Genomic DNA, 18,067 nt, shown 5'->3' with positions numbered 1-18,067 from the left:
TAAATTCAATATAGAATGCATCTCAACTATATACACAGTATACTATGTAATACAACCACTATATAGATATCCACAGCATAGTACATTTTAAGTTATCCTGTTTAGGCCCTAAAGATTTAATTGCTGTGGAGGATTTCTTGCTCTTAAGGCATAGTGTCTTTCCTGTCAGGGAAAGTCACTCTGCTTGGCAGGTAACCTGTGGCTGGGAAAACAGTCTCCTCCGTGGTGGTTGTAGGAGTTGACTTTGAGACTGCAGGAAGCATTTCTAATAGCTCCAGACACCTTTCTTCTCCTTTTCTTGGCTTTTCTCTCTGGATCTACTTCAATCCTTGCTTTTCTCCCGGACCCAGTTTCTTTCTCTTTCTCTTTATCCTCCTCTTTCTTTTCCTTTTTCTTTTTTCTAGGATGCACATCTTCATCTTAGGAAGGTGCATTTAGTTCACTGGAGTGTTCTGTTATTAATCTTTCTATTGCTCCCTTTACAATCTGATCTCTCCTCTTGGTTTTCTCATTCACAACGTCATCTGATAAATCTTCTGTGATTGGATCTTCATTGACTCCTTTATTTTTGGCCTTCCATTCATGCAGCTGGGCTTTGGTCTTTGCATCTACTTTTACAAGCAGCTTTTTGTCTCCTACATGAAGTTCATGCAATAATCTTAATGCACGCAGAGTAGATTCTGGTTCATTATACTCACAAATGCTGAATGCTTGCAACTTTCCTGAAGCTCCTTGAACTCTCTTGCAGCTTAAAACCGAGCCACATTTCACAGGTACCTGCATGATTACCATATCAGAAGCTTTGTCGCCCACAAAAACGATTGTAGTCAGACCACTGCTTTCATCACTTTGATAATTCCTCTGAGCAGCATGGTCCTTCCTTGGTACACTAACCAGAGGTACAGAGGTTGGCACCAATACCTGTGCCCTCTGATGTGCAATGGTTCATGGTGTACAGCATGGACACAGTTGTGGCATCATCCAGTACTTTTCTTAATTTGCTTTCAGTTGGCTGTTACAAGGGATGTGGGATAGATCTTCAATCAAGATGTAGTTGTCTCAGCCAGTCATGTCCCCACAGTGCTGGTCCTCCTGTTTTTACCACATACAAGCCCAATGGGTCTTGTTATAGTTCACTATCACAGATGTCACTCCCACAGGAGTTAGCTTTTCTCCAGTATAAGTTCTTAGTTGGATATCTGCAAGCCTCAGTTTAGTATCTTTGAAATCCATTCAGACTCATTTTGTGTAATGACTGATACCGCCGAGCCAGTGTCCAATTCAATTTTAATTAATTTGTGTTCACTTCTGGTATAAGCCATATTGCTTGGCTCTTGATAGTTTTTACACTGTAACTCTCAAGGCTATTCAGTTCAGCATCTCACACCATGACCAGATTTTTCATCAATAACATGCAGATTAATGCTCTTTTCGAAACTGCCACTTGACATTTTATCTTTTTCTCTTCCCTGTGCAACCCATTTATTTTTATCTGCCTGACATAAGCTTTGTATGTGTCCTACTTGGTTGCATTTTCTCCAAGTTTCACCTTTAAATCTGCATTGGTCTGGTATATGTGAGTCCTTGCCATAACGGTAACAGTTTGTTTGACCAGGCAGTTTCTGTTTAGACATTGCAATTTTGTTCACGCTCACTTTAATTTCTGACTGCAAGGCAATTGCGTCTCTGTCTGCTGTTTCCATTGGTATAGGAACTTCAATTGCTCTTTGAAATGTAAATTGGGCTTCAGTTAGGAGTTATTTTTGAATGCTTTCTTGTAAGATTCCACGAACTAAACAATTTCTCCGTGCATAAGGAAGCCCATCACTGAACTGACAATGTTCAGACAATCTCTTAAATTCAGCTACATACACTGAAATTGACTCCTCTTTCTTTTGGTTCAACTTATGAAACCTAAAGTGTGCTGCAATCAACAATGGTTTCAGCTCTAAGTATTTCTGCATTACTTTCATGATCGTCTTTATTTTCACAAAGCTCATTTTGGCTGGTTTGGTTGGATCAGTCAAACTCCTAAGCAAGCTGTATGGTTCTCCACCCAATGTCAAACTGGTATTTGTTTCTCATCTGCTATTTCATTTGCATTAAAATAATGTTCAATCTATTCCATATATATTCCAGTTACCTTTTGTGTAATCAAATATATCAATATTTCGGATGCAGCCAGCCACTTCTGCCCCTTTTTAAAATGATTATCACCAGATACTGTTTATGAAACCGAGAATTCTTCTGTTTTCTCCCTATTTTTGTTTACTCGATCGTCTTTTCTTTCACAAGGAAAACATGCTGCTCCAAAGAAAAGAAAATGAGCTGTGCTTTTTTAAAACTTGACTGTTTCTCACTGCGCTTCTTTTTAAAAGCTGCAATGTCTCGCTACGCTTCAGCAGGAAGGTAGTCATCTTGGGTTCACTTTAAAAATACTTCGTCATCACTGTTGTGTTTTGTAACTCCAAAACAAAGAAATTAATTTAAAAGAAAAACGCGTAGAGTCCAGAATGCAAGTCTGACTTCGTTTTGTACTTTAGGTGAGGCATGTACATATCATGTGGTGGTGTGTTGGCGTATACCGTTCACGTACTGTTATAGATGACCTGCAATGCGTTATGTAAACAACAAATTCTAAATCAAATGTGATATTAGATTATGAGAACACTCAGTCCTCTTTTTATTGTCATTTAGAAATGCATACATGCATTAAGAAATGATACAATGTTTCTCCAGAGTGATATCACAGAAAACAGGACAAACCAAAGACTAACACTGACAGAACCACATAATTATAACATATAGTTACAGCAGTGCAAAGCAATACCATAATTTGATGAAGAACAAACCATGGGCACGGTAAATAAAGTCTCAAAAGTCCCCGAGTTGATCGACTCCTGAGTCCCCGATAGCAGGTGGGAAAAGGGAGAAACTTCCTGCCATAAATCTCCAGGCACCGTCAACTTACCGATGCCTTGGAAGCAGCCGATCACAGCCGACACGGAGTCCATCCGTCCGAAAACTTCAAGCTTCCGACCAGCCTCTCCGATACAGCCTCCCGAGTCCCATCCTCTGCTGAGCGCCTTCGACCTCGCCCCGGCCACTGAAGCATGCAAAGCCGAGGATTTCGGGACCTCTGCATCAGAGATTCCGTTTACCACACAGTAGCAGCGGCAGCGAAGCGGGCATTTCAGAAGTTTTCCAGATGTTCCTCTGTACTCTCACGTATGTCTCCATCAAATCAGGATTGTGCACGGGCCCCTACTTGACAGATAATAGACATCACCACCGAAGTGGCCGCGCGCACTGCCGTCGCGCCACCATCTTCTCCTCCCTCCCACATTCACAATATTACTCAAATACTACTGAAATATTAAATACACAACATTCACAATCAATTATGCACCATAATGGCATATTAATGTACTGAGGAGTAGCAGACTTACTCTTGTAATCTTGTACATACTGGTTGTACAATCCAAGAATATCTTCAATGGACTTAGCCAAAATCAATTGAAATCTACCCTGCTGCTGAGATCGATGCATTCTTCTGCATTTAGAAGAAATTGAGTTATTAAGGAAATGAAAGGACAGATCCTTTTCGATAGGGGAAGCTCATGACGGAAATATGAATATCGTGATTATTTTGCACCGATTTTCCCAGCCATGGAGGGTTTTTCAGGGGTAGCACAGTAGCGTAGTGGTTAGCGCAACACTTTATAGTACCAGCAACCCGGTTTCAATTCCCACTGTTGTCTGTAAGGAGTTGTATGTTCTCCCCGTGACCGTGTGGGTTTCCTATAGGTGCACTGTTTCCTCCCACAGGTCAAAGATGCACCGGTTGGTAGGTTAATTGGTCATTGTACACTGTCCCATGATGTTCTGTTTGCGCTGGAAGTGCACTGACACTTGAGGGCTGCCATCAGCACACTTATTGCTGATCTGATTTGACGCAAAGAACGCATTTCATGTATGTTTTGATGTACCTGTTAAACTGAGCTGCTGCTTATGCAGTCTAGGCTAAAAGCCAGCAATAATTTTAATATTCTTGCTGTGCTCTTGGCCAAATAGTCAACGATGACCCTGATAATCAAAAGAATCAAAGCCCAAGCACGGCCCTGAGGTGATACACGTGTTGATTTCAGAGCTTGAGGAAGTGAATGAAATGGCTATGTTCTCTTTCCTTAAATGTTACTGAATGACAGGCTTTTTCTCTAACACTGTATCCTCAAGAACCCGTTTGGTCTTGCTAAAGAAGAATGGTTTTGGCTAAAAGCACTGGAACCTGAAAAACACTCAGAACGAAATGATGGACTATGAAAGTTAGGGTCAGAAAGCAAATTCATTTGTTAGTCTTTTATTGTGTGTGGGGTTGGGGGGAGGTTGCTGGTGATGGAGGAGGTGATTCTCTGTCACTTACGCAAAGTCTGACGAGCCTGATTCAGATCGCTTTTGAGCACTTGAGTAAGCATTCTCAGTTAAAGCAAGCTGAAATGCATCTTGCCTTCACCAAAGATTTTTATTCTTGAGCTCTTACTAGTGTGTAAGAATGTAGGATGTGGAAAGTGGTGCCCTTGGGCTATGGCTTGACAGCTTCTCACTCCTGCATTACTTCTGCTTCATTGTTTCTGTGCAGAGGGCAGATGTGAGTTCCTGTCATTTAGTACAGTGATGAAAAGAACAATATTTCACAAGGTCTGTCGACAGTAGCAAGCAAATCTTCTCCATTTTGACATGTATAGTGCTCCCCATTTTGTAAGCTTTCGTGACAATTTACAAAACAGCAGACTAAAAGAAGGTAAGTGCGAGACAACAGAACTTGAAACGTTCTTTTGGCTACAGCTTTTCGAAATGACTAAGAGTTCACTGGGTGACTGGATGAGCATAAAATTCATGCGGTGAAGTAGAGACTTAATTACAGGCCATACAAAATGTGGAGTTGTCCCTCAGCAAAAATACTGTCACTAGTCATAGTCATAGTTATAGTCATACTTTATTGATCCTGGGGGAAATTGGTTTTCGTTACAGTTGCACCATAAATAATAAATAGTAATAGAACCATAAATAGTTAAATAGTAATATGTAAATTACGCCAGTAAATTATGAAATGTCCAGGACCAGCCTATTGGCTCAGGGTGTCTGACCCTCCAAGGGAAGAGTTGTAAAGTTTGATGGCCACAGGCAGGAATGACTTCCTATGACGCTCTGTGATGCATCTTGGTGGAATCAGTCTCTGGCTGAATGTACTCCTGTGCCCACCCAGTACATTATGTAGTGGATGGGAGACATTGACCAAGATGGCATGCCACTTAGACAGCATCCTCTTTTCAGACACCACCGTGAGAGAGTCCAGTTCCATCCCCACAACATCACTGGCCTTACGAATGAGCTTATTGATTCTGTTGGTGTCTGCTACCCTCAGCCTGCTGCCCCAGCACACAACATTCCTGATCAAAACTTCTCCATGGACGGCTTCCAGACCGTTCCAGCTGACCGGAAGTGCACTGAGAGCGGTAAGCGTAAAGGAGTTGGGTGCTTACTGTTCTGGTTAACAACAGATGGTGCAATTCGGGTCATATTACGATCGAGGAACGTGTTTGTAGACCGGATATTGAACTTTTTACTGTTGGACTTCAGCCACATTCCACCGAGATACAACACTGGGTGGCACGGGAGGTCGTTCCTGCCTGTGGCCATCGAACGTGCAGCTCCTCCCGTGGAGGGTCAGACACCCTGAGCCAATAGACTGGTTCTGGACTTATTTTCCATCTGGCATAGTTTGCATTTTGTTGCTTGATTGTTTGTGGTTTTTGTATTGCTATATTTAAGCTCTATTCTTGGTTGGTGCGGCTGTAACGAAACCCAATTTTCCTCGGGATTAATAAAATATATCTATCTATCTATCTATATTGCTGTGTTTTCGCGCACCTGTCATACCTTCCCCTATCTTGCCGTGCTTTCATGCACCTCCCATAGCTTCCCCTATATCGCTGTGGTTTCGTGCACCTCCCATAGCTTCCCCTACATCACCATGTTTTCACGCACCTCTCATAGCTTCCCTTATATCGCCTTGTTTTCGCGCACCTCTCATACTAGGAAGTACATAGTAACCAAATGGCAAACACAAAGTGCTCAAGGAACTCAGAAGGCCAGGCAGCATCTATAGAAAAAGCAGGATCTCCCAGTGGCCACCCATTTTATTTCCACTTCCTATTCCTATTCCAATATGTCCATCCATGGCCTCCTCTACTGTAGTGACGAGGCCACACTTCGGTTGGAGGAAACACACTTTATATTCTGTCGGGGTAGCCTCCAACCTGATGGCATAAGCATTGATTTCTTGAACTTCCGGTAATTCTGCGCCCCCCCCCCCCCAACCAATCTCCATCCCCTTTTCCCTCCCTCACCTTATCTCCTTGTCCACCCAGTGCTTCCCTCTGTTGCACCTCCCCCCTTTTCTTTCTTCCATGGCCTTCTCTCCTCTTCTGTCAGACTCCCCCTTCTCCATTCTCCGGCCCTGTATCTCTTTCACCAATCAACGACCCAGCTCTTTACTTCATCCCTCCCCTTCAGGTTTCACCTATCACCTTGTGCTTCTCTCTCCTCTCTCCCCACCGTTTAAATCTACTGCTCAGCTTTTATTTTTAGCTCCAGTCCTGCCGAAGGGTCTCGGCCCAAAACCTCAACTGTACTCTTTTCCATAGATGCTGCCTGGCCTGCTGAGTTCCTCCAGCATTTTGTGTGGGCTGCATGGATTTCCAGCATCTGAAGATTTTTTCTTGCAAGTAACCAATTGGAATGGCTTCTGATGTTATCAAGTCCTAGACAATATTTGGGTTGGTGATATAACTGCAAGATAATATAATAGATTCAAGGTCTAGTTCACTGCCAAGTTGGTGAAAGCATTCTGGGAACCTCATTGCATTGATTTCACTATGGCACTGTAAGTATTTTAAGTTAAATCTGAATAGTGTTTTGAGTTAACATTATTGGTTGGACAATGATTGATTAGTCAAATAAATTTAGCAATTTAGAACTGAACTAGGCACTTAGTTTGCAGCAGTACTATAGCTTTTTAAATACCCATCACCAAATAAAAATCTGCAATCTTGGAAATGGTTGGAAGGATTCATTTCATTAAAAAGTCTTATATATTTAGGGGTTCCCCACCTGGTGCCCTCAGACCCCTTGTTTAATAGCATTGGTCCATGGCATAATAAAGGTTGGGAACCTCTGTACGTCTGTAATCTGAAAGTTCAAAAAAGAAAATACTCTTGTTACTAGCTTAGTTTCTATTAATCTCGTATTCCATTATGGATTTATTGAGTATGCCTGCAAGAAAATGAATCTCAGTGTTGTATATGGTGACATTTATGTGCTTTGATAATAAATTTACTTTGAACTTTCAACTTAGCTTAGACATTTTTACTATAGACTGAGTCTATAATAAAAAAAAGAAACCCCCTATTGGCTAGAGGCAGAATAGTGTAAAAAGTAGGTCACTGAATGGATAAAAATGGGTTTGTTGCCTTGCTCTCAAGGCCAAATAAAACAGACAAAGTTCAATTCTGAAAGTCTATTAAATACCACAAACAGCAATATCATTACCGTCATTGTGTCAGGCATCAACAATACCAGAAAATTGTTATTTGAATATAATACTGAAGTGTTATTTGCTGCTAAATAAATTATAAATTTTTATTCCTGTGCTGAATGCTACATTTCAGAAATAAACATAGAGATATGTTTTCTTCCTGAGAAAAATTGATAGCCTGTTGAGTAAACAAAGAATCCTAGGAATAAGTACAGATTTCCTCATGTAAGTTGAGTTTTCGGAGTTTTCCTATGTTTGTATCTGGAGAAAGCCAGTTAGTTGTCAAAGGCACTTTTGCAACCATCCTTGCATCAGACAGAATCAAGCAACAAGAGCCCTCCATCCAATCTGGTACACTGTTGACTGACTCACAGAATAATGACTGAGAACTGGGGCATTTGGGTCAGTGCTCCCATGTAGCAAACTGTCTTCAAATTGCAGTAGGAACGACGTGTGCAGATTGACAGCCTGACTTGTGATATCAAGCAAAAAGTTGTGTACTGTAGCTCAGGCCTCGCTCTATACTCTGGAAAAATGCAGAGTCAACCCTATTGCATGGGTAATTCAGCAACAGTCGTGCCTACTTGGGCCTTGCCCAATCCCATGGTAAAATCCACAGTCACAAAGCGCCTTCCCCCCACCCTTCTCTGTTTTTGTTACTTAAAAGGATCATTACTTCATGGAGGCTCCATTCCCACCTTTACATCTCCAGGATGCTGCTGATAGTCGTGAATCATTTGATGCATAACGATCTGCTCAACGGCAAGCCATTGATCATTTAAAATTTCCTCTACTTGGCCACTGGGAAGTCTAAATTCAGGATTTTATTGTCTTGCCAGTGATTTGATACACTGCAACAGTCACTCAAGCTGAGCCAAATTACTAACAAACTTCAATACCTTGCTTCATCGCCATACCACATTTTCATTTCCAGAAGGTTGCGTTCCTCTGTCATATTTCAGTTCCAGTCAGTTCTTTCCCCTGACTGACTAGTTCTTGATTTGGTTCATGTGCTCTTTGCGAACATCTCTAATGTCTAGTTCTTGGTAAAATCGGCACGACATGGTAGTATACAGCGCCAGCGATTTCTGATTAGGTTTTGATTCCTGCTGCTCTGTGTATGGAGTTTGTCTATTCTCCCTGTGACTGCTCCGGTTTCCTCCCATATTCCAAAGACATATGGTTGGGGTAGGGTTTGTAAGTTGTGGGCATGCTGTATCAGCATTAGAAGTGTGGCGACACTTGTGGGTTGCCCCTAGCACAATCTTCACGGACTTGATTTGATGCAAATGATGCATTTCATTGTTTTGATGTACATGTAACAAATAAAGGTAAAGTTTGTCTTTATCCTTGAGATCTTTAATCTTTAAACTCTTAGCGTGTGTTAACATTGGTTACCTGTACCTTGTCCCACACTCTTCTTTCCCTGTTGCCCTGCATTGGCTACCAGTTTAAATGGTTTGATTTAAAGCCCCTCATACCCTCAGCCCTATTTAAGTGTACAACATCTTTAAGCGATAAACACAACAGGTTCTGCAGAAGTTGGATACCCAGAGTGGCACATACAAAATGCTGGAGGAACTCAGCAGGTCAGGAGACGTCTATGGAAATGAATAAACAGTCGATGTTTCGGGCCAAGGCCCCTCATCAGGACTGAAAAGGAAAAGAGAAGAAGCTAGAATAAGAAGGTGGGGTAGGGAAAGGAGTGGCATGCTAGAAGGTGATAGGAGAAGTCAGGTTGTGGGGGGAGGGTGGATGAAGTGATAAGCTGGGAAGTGATAGACAGAAAGGGTAAAGGGCTGAAGAAGAAGGAATTTGATGGGAGAGGAGAGTAGACCATGGGAGAAAGGAAAGGAGGAGGGGTCCCGGGGGGTGGGGGGAAGTAATAGGTAGGTGAGGAGGAGGAGAGAAGAGGGAGTCAGAGTGGAGATGAAGTGGTGGGGGAGGGGACTGGAAGTTAGACAAATTGATGTGCATGACAATAGGTTGGAGGCTACTCGGACGGAAGATAAGATGTTGCTCCTCCAACTTGAGCATGGCAGCTCCTTGTGAGAAAGAGAATGGGCATTGGATTTTAAATGGTTGACCACTGGGAAATCCTGCTTGCTGTGGATAGATCAAAGGTGTTTGACAAAGTGGTCCCCCACTGTACATTGTAGAGGAGAATGCATCGGGAGCACCAGATACAGTAGACGGCTGCAACAGATGTGCAGGTGAAGTGTTGCCTCACCTGGGAGGACTGTTGGGGGCCCTGAATGGAGGTGGAAGAGCAGGTGTAGCAGTTCTGCCTGCAGGGAAAAGTGCCAGGAGGGACGAATGGACAAGGGAATCACGAGGGGATTGGTCCCATAAGCCACCTTCTCTTGTGCTGTGACGATTTGTCCAACACCGGGCTTCTAATGTTTGCTGTCCTTCCTTCTCTCCTCAATTCCTTCATTAAAATGGCTCCTACTATCGGGATTTCCTCAAACCTGGTGCTTCTTTTCCCAAGCATTCAATACACGTTGTTTTAGACTATACCTTCTAACACTTCTACCTTTAGCTTAGTGATTTTAGAGTCATTGATTTTAAATATCTAATTTATTAAACTCCAAATACTCCAGGGGATGCTTTGTTAAAGGTAATATATGTAGAAAATAAAAGCATTTTCCTTTTTTGTCTCATTTTTAAAAAATCAACCCTTCTTTCTGAAATTTCAGTCCCAGTCTGGAGCCACTTATAATCAGCAATGGCTCTGTGATTAATGTGTTGTATCAGTAGGACAGATCCATTTATAGAGGAATGAATTTCCAATAGGTAAAGCAATTCACAGTCAAAGGACAAGCATCAATACTTCATAAATTCTGTGAAAAATGAATCGTTCACCTGCAATTTTTGTCCATTAGTGCAGTGGTTCCAAAATTCTTGCAAGTGCCCAGGTCCTACTATTCCATAGTGGCACTGACTGAACACTAATGCCAGAAGGGCGGCATGCTGGCATAGTGGTTAGCAAAACGCTTTATAGTACCGGCGACCCGGGTTTAATACCCGCCACAGCCTGTAAAGGAGTTTGTCTGTTCTCCCCCGTGTCCACATGTGTTTTCTCCTGGTGCTCCAGTTTCCTCCCACAGTCCAAAGATCTACCAGTTAATTGATCATGATTAGGGGTTAATTGATCATGATTAGGCTAGGGTTAAATTGGGGATTGCTGGGTGGCATGGCTTGAAGGACCGGAAAGGCCTACACCACACTGAATATAAATAAATAAATAACAGTATTCTGCAAAGGCCTTTGCCACACACTTATTTATTAATTTATTTGAGATACAGCACAGAGTAGCTCTTCTGACCCTTCGAAACACACTGCCTAGCAATCTCCCAGATTTAATCTTAACCTAATCATGGGGCAATTTAAATGATCAATTAACCTACCAACTGGTGCTTCCTTAGATTGTGGGAGGAAACCAGAGCATCCGGAGGAAATCCGCACAGTCAGAGGGAGAACGTATGAACTCCTTACAGGCAGTGGTGGGAATTGGACTGGGTCACAGGTACTGTAAAGCGTCATGCTAACCACTATGCTATATAGCTAGGGTGTTTATGACTTTTGCACAGTACTGCATTTATCAGTGTGGAACAGAGAGCACATTTGTAAATCTGGCGGGAGCAAAGGATGTTGGAAATAGCGAGGGTGGAGTGCTGCAGGAGAGGTATGGACAGGCGGCAGAGAAGGCATGCCAGGAGTGGTGTGGGTGCAGGCACACACAGCCCCGAGACACTAAGTAAAGTCATTTGATTCCAAACAGTTGGTTTATTGAGCATCACAGAATGTCTCTCTGGTGCTTCCCACTCCCTCCCTCTCCCCGTTTATTGAACCATGATTCCCCTCTCCTTGCCCCCTTACCACTCTCAGTCCAGAATAGAGACCCATATCAGAATCAATTTTATCATCACTCACATATGTCATTTTTTTTTCAGCAGCAGTACAGTGCAATACGTAAAATGATTAAAGTGTGCAAGAGTCTTAGGCACCCTAGCTGTATATATGTACCTAAGACTTTTGCACGGTATTGTGAATTAAAATAAAACTGATGCAGCTCACCTGTTGGAACCCCAGTACCACTGACAGACATTCGTTTACAAATTCTTTATTGGTCTTGGTCTTGTGCCTTCATTTCTTTCTGAAAGTCTTACAAACATACTGTTTGTAATGCTCCTTGTTTTCTGCTGCTGTAACCCATCCATTTCAAGGTTTAATGTGTCAAGGGGACAGAAAATCCAAGGGTCAGATACAAAGTGTGACTAAAAGGGCTGGACAGGAAAGAGTTTGTCCAATGTGTTCAGGAAAGTTTCCTTCCTCAATGCACAGATGTCCACAACAAGAGAGCGCATGATACTGGATCCCTTATTAGGAAATGAGATGGGGCAGGTGACAAGAGTTTGTGTAGGAGAACACCTTGCCTCTAGTGATCATAATGCTATTAATTTCAAGGTAGTTATGGAAAGGGATGGATCTAGTCCTCGGGTTAAAATGCTCAGTTTTCAAGAGATAATAAAGGCCCTGGTTAAGAAAAACAAGGAGGTGTGTAACAGATATAAGCAGGTAGGAACAAGTGAGGTACTTGTCGAGTATACAAAATGCAAGAGAACACTTAAGAAGGAAATCAGGAGGGCTAAAAGGAGGCATGAGGCTGCTCTAGCAGAGAAAGTGAAGAAGAATCCTAAAGGCCTCTACGGATATATTAAGAGCAAAAGTATAGCAAGGGAAAAATTGGCCCTCCAGAAGATATGTGTGGAGGTGAAAGAGATGGGGGAGATGTTAAAAGGATTTTTTTTTTGCATCTGTATTTACTAGGAAGTCAGACACAGAGTCTATGAATGCGAAGCAATGCAATAGCAGGGTCATGGACTCTATACAGATTACAGAGGAGGAGGTGTTTGCTGTCCTGAGGCAAATTAGAGTGGATAAATCACCAAGCTGTTCCGTTGGATCCTGTGGGAGTCTAGTGCAGAAATTGCAGAAGCCATAGCAGAGATATTTAAAACATACTTATCCATGAGTGAGGTGCTGGAGGACAGCTAATGTTTTTTAAAAAGTCTCTAAGAATAATCCAGGAAAGTGTAGGCTGGTGTACCTGACATCAGTAGTGGGAAAGTTATTGGAAGGTTCTTAGGAAGTTGCCAGGAAAGTTAATGATAACAAGGCAGTGGATGTTGTCTACATAGACTTTGGCGAGGCACTTCAGAAGGTCCCGCATGAGAGCTTGCTGAAGAAGGTTCAGTCACTTGGCATTCAATACGAGGTAGTAAATTAGGTTAGACATTGGCTTTGTGGGAGAAGCCAGAGAGTGATAGTAGATAGTTGTCTCTCTGAGACTGGAGGCTTGTGACTAGTAGCGAGTCAAAGAGATAGGTGCTGGGTCCATTGTTGTTTGTCATCTATATCAGTGATTTGGATGATAATGTGGTAAACTGGATCAGCAAATTTGAAGATGACATCAAGACTGGGGATATTGTGGCTGCAAGGAATACCATCAAAGTTTGAAGTGGGATCTGGACCAGCTGGAAAAATGGGCTGAAAAGTGGCAGATGGAATTTAGTGCAGACATTGTGTTGCACTTTGGGAGGTTCAATCAGGTAGGTCTTGTACGTTGAGCAGTAGGCACTGAGGAACGGAGGGATCTTGGAATACAGATCAATAATTTCTTGAAAGTGGTGTCACAGGTAGATAGTTTCGTAAAGAAGGCTTTTGGCATATTGGATCATAAATCAATGTATTGAATACTGGCGATGGGATGTTATGTTGAAGTTGTATATGACATTGGTGCAGCTTAATTTGGAGTATTGTGCCCAGTTTTGTTCACATACCTACAGGAAAGATTGTAAGAGTGCAGAAAAAAAATTACAAGGATGTTGCTGGGACTTGAGGATCTGAGTTATAGGGAAAGGTTGAATAGGTTAGGAATTTATCCCCTGGAATCTAGAAGATGGAGGAAATATTTGATAAGAGCTATACATAGTTATGAGAGGTATAGATAAGGAAACTAGTAGCAGGGTTTTTCCACTGAGGTTGGGTGAGACTACAACTGGAGGTCACGGGTTAAGAGTGAAAGATGAAATGTGTAAGGGGAACATGAGGGGAGCTCTTCACTCAGCTGCTGGTTAGAGTGTGGAATGAGTTGACAGGGCAAGTGTTGGATGTGGGGTCAATTTCGACATTTCAGAGATCTGGATAGGTACATGGATGGGAGATGTCTGGGGGGCTATGGTCCAGGTGTTGATTGATGGACCTAGGCAGATTAATGGTTTGGCATGGACTAGATGGGCTGAAGGACCTGTTTTTGTGCTATGACTATGATGGTGAGAAAGGAGAAGAGAAGATGTGAGAGGGCCACCAGAATGGGGAGAAAACAAAAAGGTAATGAGGTGGTGTAAACTAAACTCTTATAAAGGTGAGGCAATGTCATATATTAACAGTCTTGTTGGTTGATATTGGCTCAGACCAATGCACGAATAACAATGAAACAGGTTGAATGTGACTCGAATTCAGACCTAGAGCCAGCAGGCTGGGTAGGTATGAGGCCACAAAAATTACTAAAAACATTGGAAAACGGTCAAAAAGCTGATTCACAGAACAGTATTAGGTGAATGAATATCGACATGTATTTTATAGCAAATTGCAAAATTTACTTCTATATTTTCCTTTTTAAAAATGTTTACATGCACACTTTTCAATCAGGCTCGGCTTTGCTGATGGAGAAAAATCATGGTACCAAGTTTATTTGATATATTTGTGTGTATGTTATACAGAATATTGCAATGCTTGTGAGCATGCATTTCATTATAATTCAATAATTGCTGTTATTTCAGTTGGTCTATGCTCTCGAACACATTTCTTTTGAAGAAAGTATTTGCAAGTCTGTATACATCTTGGATTTCTGAAAGATGTTCTCATTGATGCAGCATATTGATTTTACAACTAAATTAGTTCAACTTACCAGGCAAAATAACCTGAAAATTAGCATTTCATGTCTTGGTGTCTTGAAGAATGCTCGGGTTTTGAAGCATCTGCAAAGTTGATTTGTATGCAAGTCCTGTCCTAGTATGAAGGAAAAGTTTATCCCCATTCACTTAACGGTGCTACATGGAAATTCCTCTTTCATTCAAGTCATGTCAGTTCATAAATTTGCTTGTCTGGCTGAGGCAATGCTGACATGCTCTAACATTTCTGCACCTGGACTGTGTGCTTCTCTGAACATTCTTGAGTTACACTCTTGCTTTCATGGTCATAATTTCAAAATTGTCTCACTATTGTCTCTGTCCTTCTATATTTGATTTCTTAAAGTTAGTGCTGTATGGTGAAAATTTGTTAGATGCTTGTGCTTAGCATTCTCAGGGCTATGAGGAAAGGAAATATCTAGCAAGTTTCCTGTCTCCCCCCCCCCCACCCCCATCACAGTCTTTCTCAAAAATCCTCTATTACTCGACATAAGTCCATTGTGTTAACGTTAATTATTTGTGAGAGCAGTCCACATGTGATCCCAATCTCTCCTCAGATCTTTGAGATTTTCTGGTCTTTGCACTATATCCAGTTTTTCTTTAGAGGCCAGGACCATTTATGTTTATTATGTAAGTGCATTACCCTTTTTGTGTAGTATAACTCTGGAGGAACATTGTATCATTTCTTAATGCATGCATTCATTTCTAAATGACAATAAATGCAGACTGCGTGTCCTCATAATCTAATCTAATCTAAAAAAACTCTCTCAAGTATCCAGGTTGCAGTTGCCTGTTATGAATTACAAATTGTTTAATACAAATATTAACATAAGATTTTTATGATTAATATTTTGTGCAGTTGCTTTTCAGTCATCAACTTCAGTGCTTCCAGGTGAGGCAACACTTCACCTGCAAGCATGCCGAGGGCAACGGCCATACCCAGTGTTCTGGGGTGTGGTCTCCTCTACTTTGGTGAGACCTGATGTCAAGCATCTTCACTCTGTCTACAAAAGGGTGGATTTCCTGTTGTTCAACCATTTTAATTCTGTTCTCTATTCCTATTCCAACATGTCAGTCCATAGCTTCCTTTTCTGCCATGCTAAGGCCACTCCCCGGTTGGAGGAGCAACTCCTCATATTTCGCTTGGCTAGCCTCCTACCTAATGGCATGAACATTGATTTCTCTAACTTCTTACCTCACCCCCTTTTTATTCTTTTTCCATTCCCCATTCTGGCTCCACTCTTACCCCTTCCCTTCTCCTCACCTGCCCATCACCTCCCTCTGGTTCTCCTCTTCCTTCCCTTTCTCTCATGGTCCACTCTCCTCTCTTCTCGGATTCCTCCTTCCTCACTCATTTATCTTTTCCAGCTGTCACCTCCTAGTTTCTCACTTCATCCCCTCCTCCCCCGCCCACCTACCATTCTCCTCATCTATCACCTTCTATTCTGTACTGCTTCCCCTCCGCCCTCCTTATTCTAGTTTCTTCCCCTTCCTTTCCAGTCCTGATGAAGGATCATGGCCTGAAATGTAAGCTGTTTATTCCTCTACATTGCTGTTGCCTGATTGCTGAGTTCCTGCAGCATTTTGTATTTGTTATATCCAATTAGTGTGTTCATCTTCTCTTTTATCAGTCTATGCCTGTCACCTTAAGCTCAATAATTCAGTTGTATTGCCCTTATGACATCAACCCACAAGTTCCAGAAAGTGCCCTGATTTGATCTCTGGACTATACAGAGACAACTGATCTGCACTCTGGCTAGGGAGAAGGTGACCACAGTGCATTGGCCTTTGATGAATATGTACTTATAATGCCTTCCATGGGAAAATGAATAACTCTTTAACATGTATTGTCTGGCCTCACATCTGTCTGGTCACATGGGTGAAAATTGGATCAATGATTGTGGTCAATACATTTTAATGACTTTCCTTGTTAAATTAAAATGAAGTTCAGGCTATGCATTCTGATTGTTCTCCCTAAATAGTAATCTATGCCAAAGGAGTTAATTGCAGAGACAAAACTGAGATGCTAAGAAATGATCTTGAGGTTTATTTTCAGAGTTTTGACTTGAAATCCTAATTCAAAATGTATAGTTGGTGCAGTTGTTTAAAGAGTCATTGACAGCGATGTTTAGCTGTACAGAAGAGGTAACTACAAATCTTAACTCCTGATCTGTGCTTAGTTATCTGATCTGAGCCAGTTAATAGCAAGGATGCTACACTTAGAGATACTATAACTACAGTAAATGGTATTGTACAAGGGGGCAAAGTACCACTTAGGGCAGGGGTGGTGAACCTATGGCACATGTGCCTGAGACTGCATGCACAAAAGTTTTGTTGGTACACAGAATGCAGTGCTGCCGCTCAGTTCTTTAATTAAAAAGATACATAATAATTATCTTTCCTGTCAAATGAAAAAGCAGATGATTTTTTACAGCCGGAGAGCAGTGAGATGTTTTCACAGGAAATGTCTCAAACTGTCTTGGTGCCAGCTAGACAGTGCGGGAACATGTGACATTGGATATTACATTTTGAAATTCTCGCAGGCCTGGTATACACATCAGTATATGGATAGTAAACAGCTGGTCCAGTTGGCATTGGCTTTGCTCTGCTTATATTATGTTCTTCAGTGCCTTGTGAGCGAACTCTGGATATTCAGTTATAATAATGGGAAATACAGTATGTAGTTTAACACCATGAATACTACAGTTTTTCACAATAGACACATTTTATTTAAAACTGGTAAAACTATGTTATTTAAGTTTATTGGTGAGATATCTTTAAATTGCAATTATCCTTTTCATATTGGGAGAAGCAACAGAGGTTTTCAAGTGTGGTGGCATGAAAGATTTGACATGACTAAAAGGTTGATATGTACATGGATCTTTTTTGAGGTAGTAGTGTGCAGGACTTCTGCTCTAAATTGAACAATAACAAATGGAACCCTTTTCTTGAGATATCAGCTACAAAAAAAATACACTCGGTGTCCACTTTATTGTATGTTCGTGGCCTGCTGCTGCCAGCCCATCCACTTCAAGGTTTGATGTGCGGTGCATTCAGAGATGCTCTTCTGCACACCATTGGTGTAACCAGTGGTTACACTGTCAGCTTGAACCAGTCTGGCCATTCTCCTCTGACCTCTCTCATTAACAAGGCATTCTCGCCCATAGAACTGTTGCTCACTAGATTTTTATTTGTTGTTTTGCACCAGTCTACTAACTCTAGAGATTGTTGTATGTGAAAATCCCAGGAGAGCAGCAGTTTTTGAGATATGCAAACCACCCTGTTTGGCACCAACAATCATTTCACAGTCAAAGTCACTTAGATCACACTTTCTCCCCATTCTGATGTTTTGTTTGAGCCACAACCAAACCTCTTGACTATGTTGACATGCTTTTATGCATTGAGTTGCTGCCACATGATTGACTGATTTAGGTATTTGCATTAATGAACAGGATTACAGGTGTCCATGATAAAGTGGCCACTATATTTTGAT

At 41.7% G+C, this 18,067-nt stretch overlaps 1 protein-coding gene across 2 annotated transcripts in view; it reads left to right on the top strand.

The window, feature by feature from the left end:
* LOC134342744 (proto-oncogene tyrosine-protein kinase Src-like) overlaps positions 1-18,067 on the top strand; it is a 219,770-nt gene that overhangs the window by 146,624 nt on the left and 55,079 nt on the right. The window lies entirely within an intron of this gene.

Source organism: Mobula hypostoma, chromosome 2 (assembly GCF_963921235.1).
Source record: "Mobula hypostoma chromosome 2, sMobHyp1.1, whole genome shotgun sequence".
Taxonomy (NCBI): Eukaryota; Metazoa; Chordata; class Chondrichthyes; order Myliobatiformes; family Myliobatidae; genus Mobula; species Mobula hypostoma.
The sequence above is the reverse complement of the archived record's forward strand: the minus strand, read 5'-3'. Positions and strand labels throughout refer to the sequence as shown.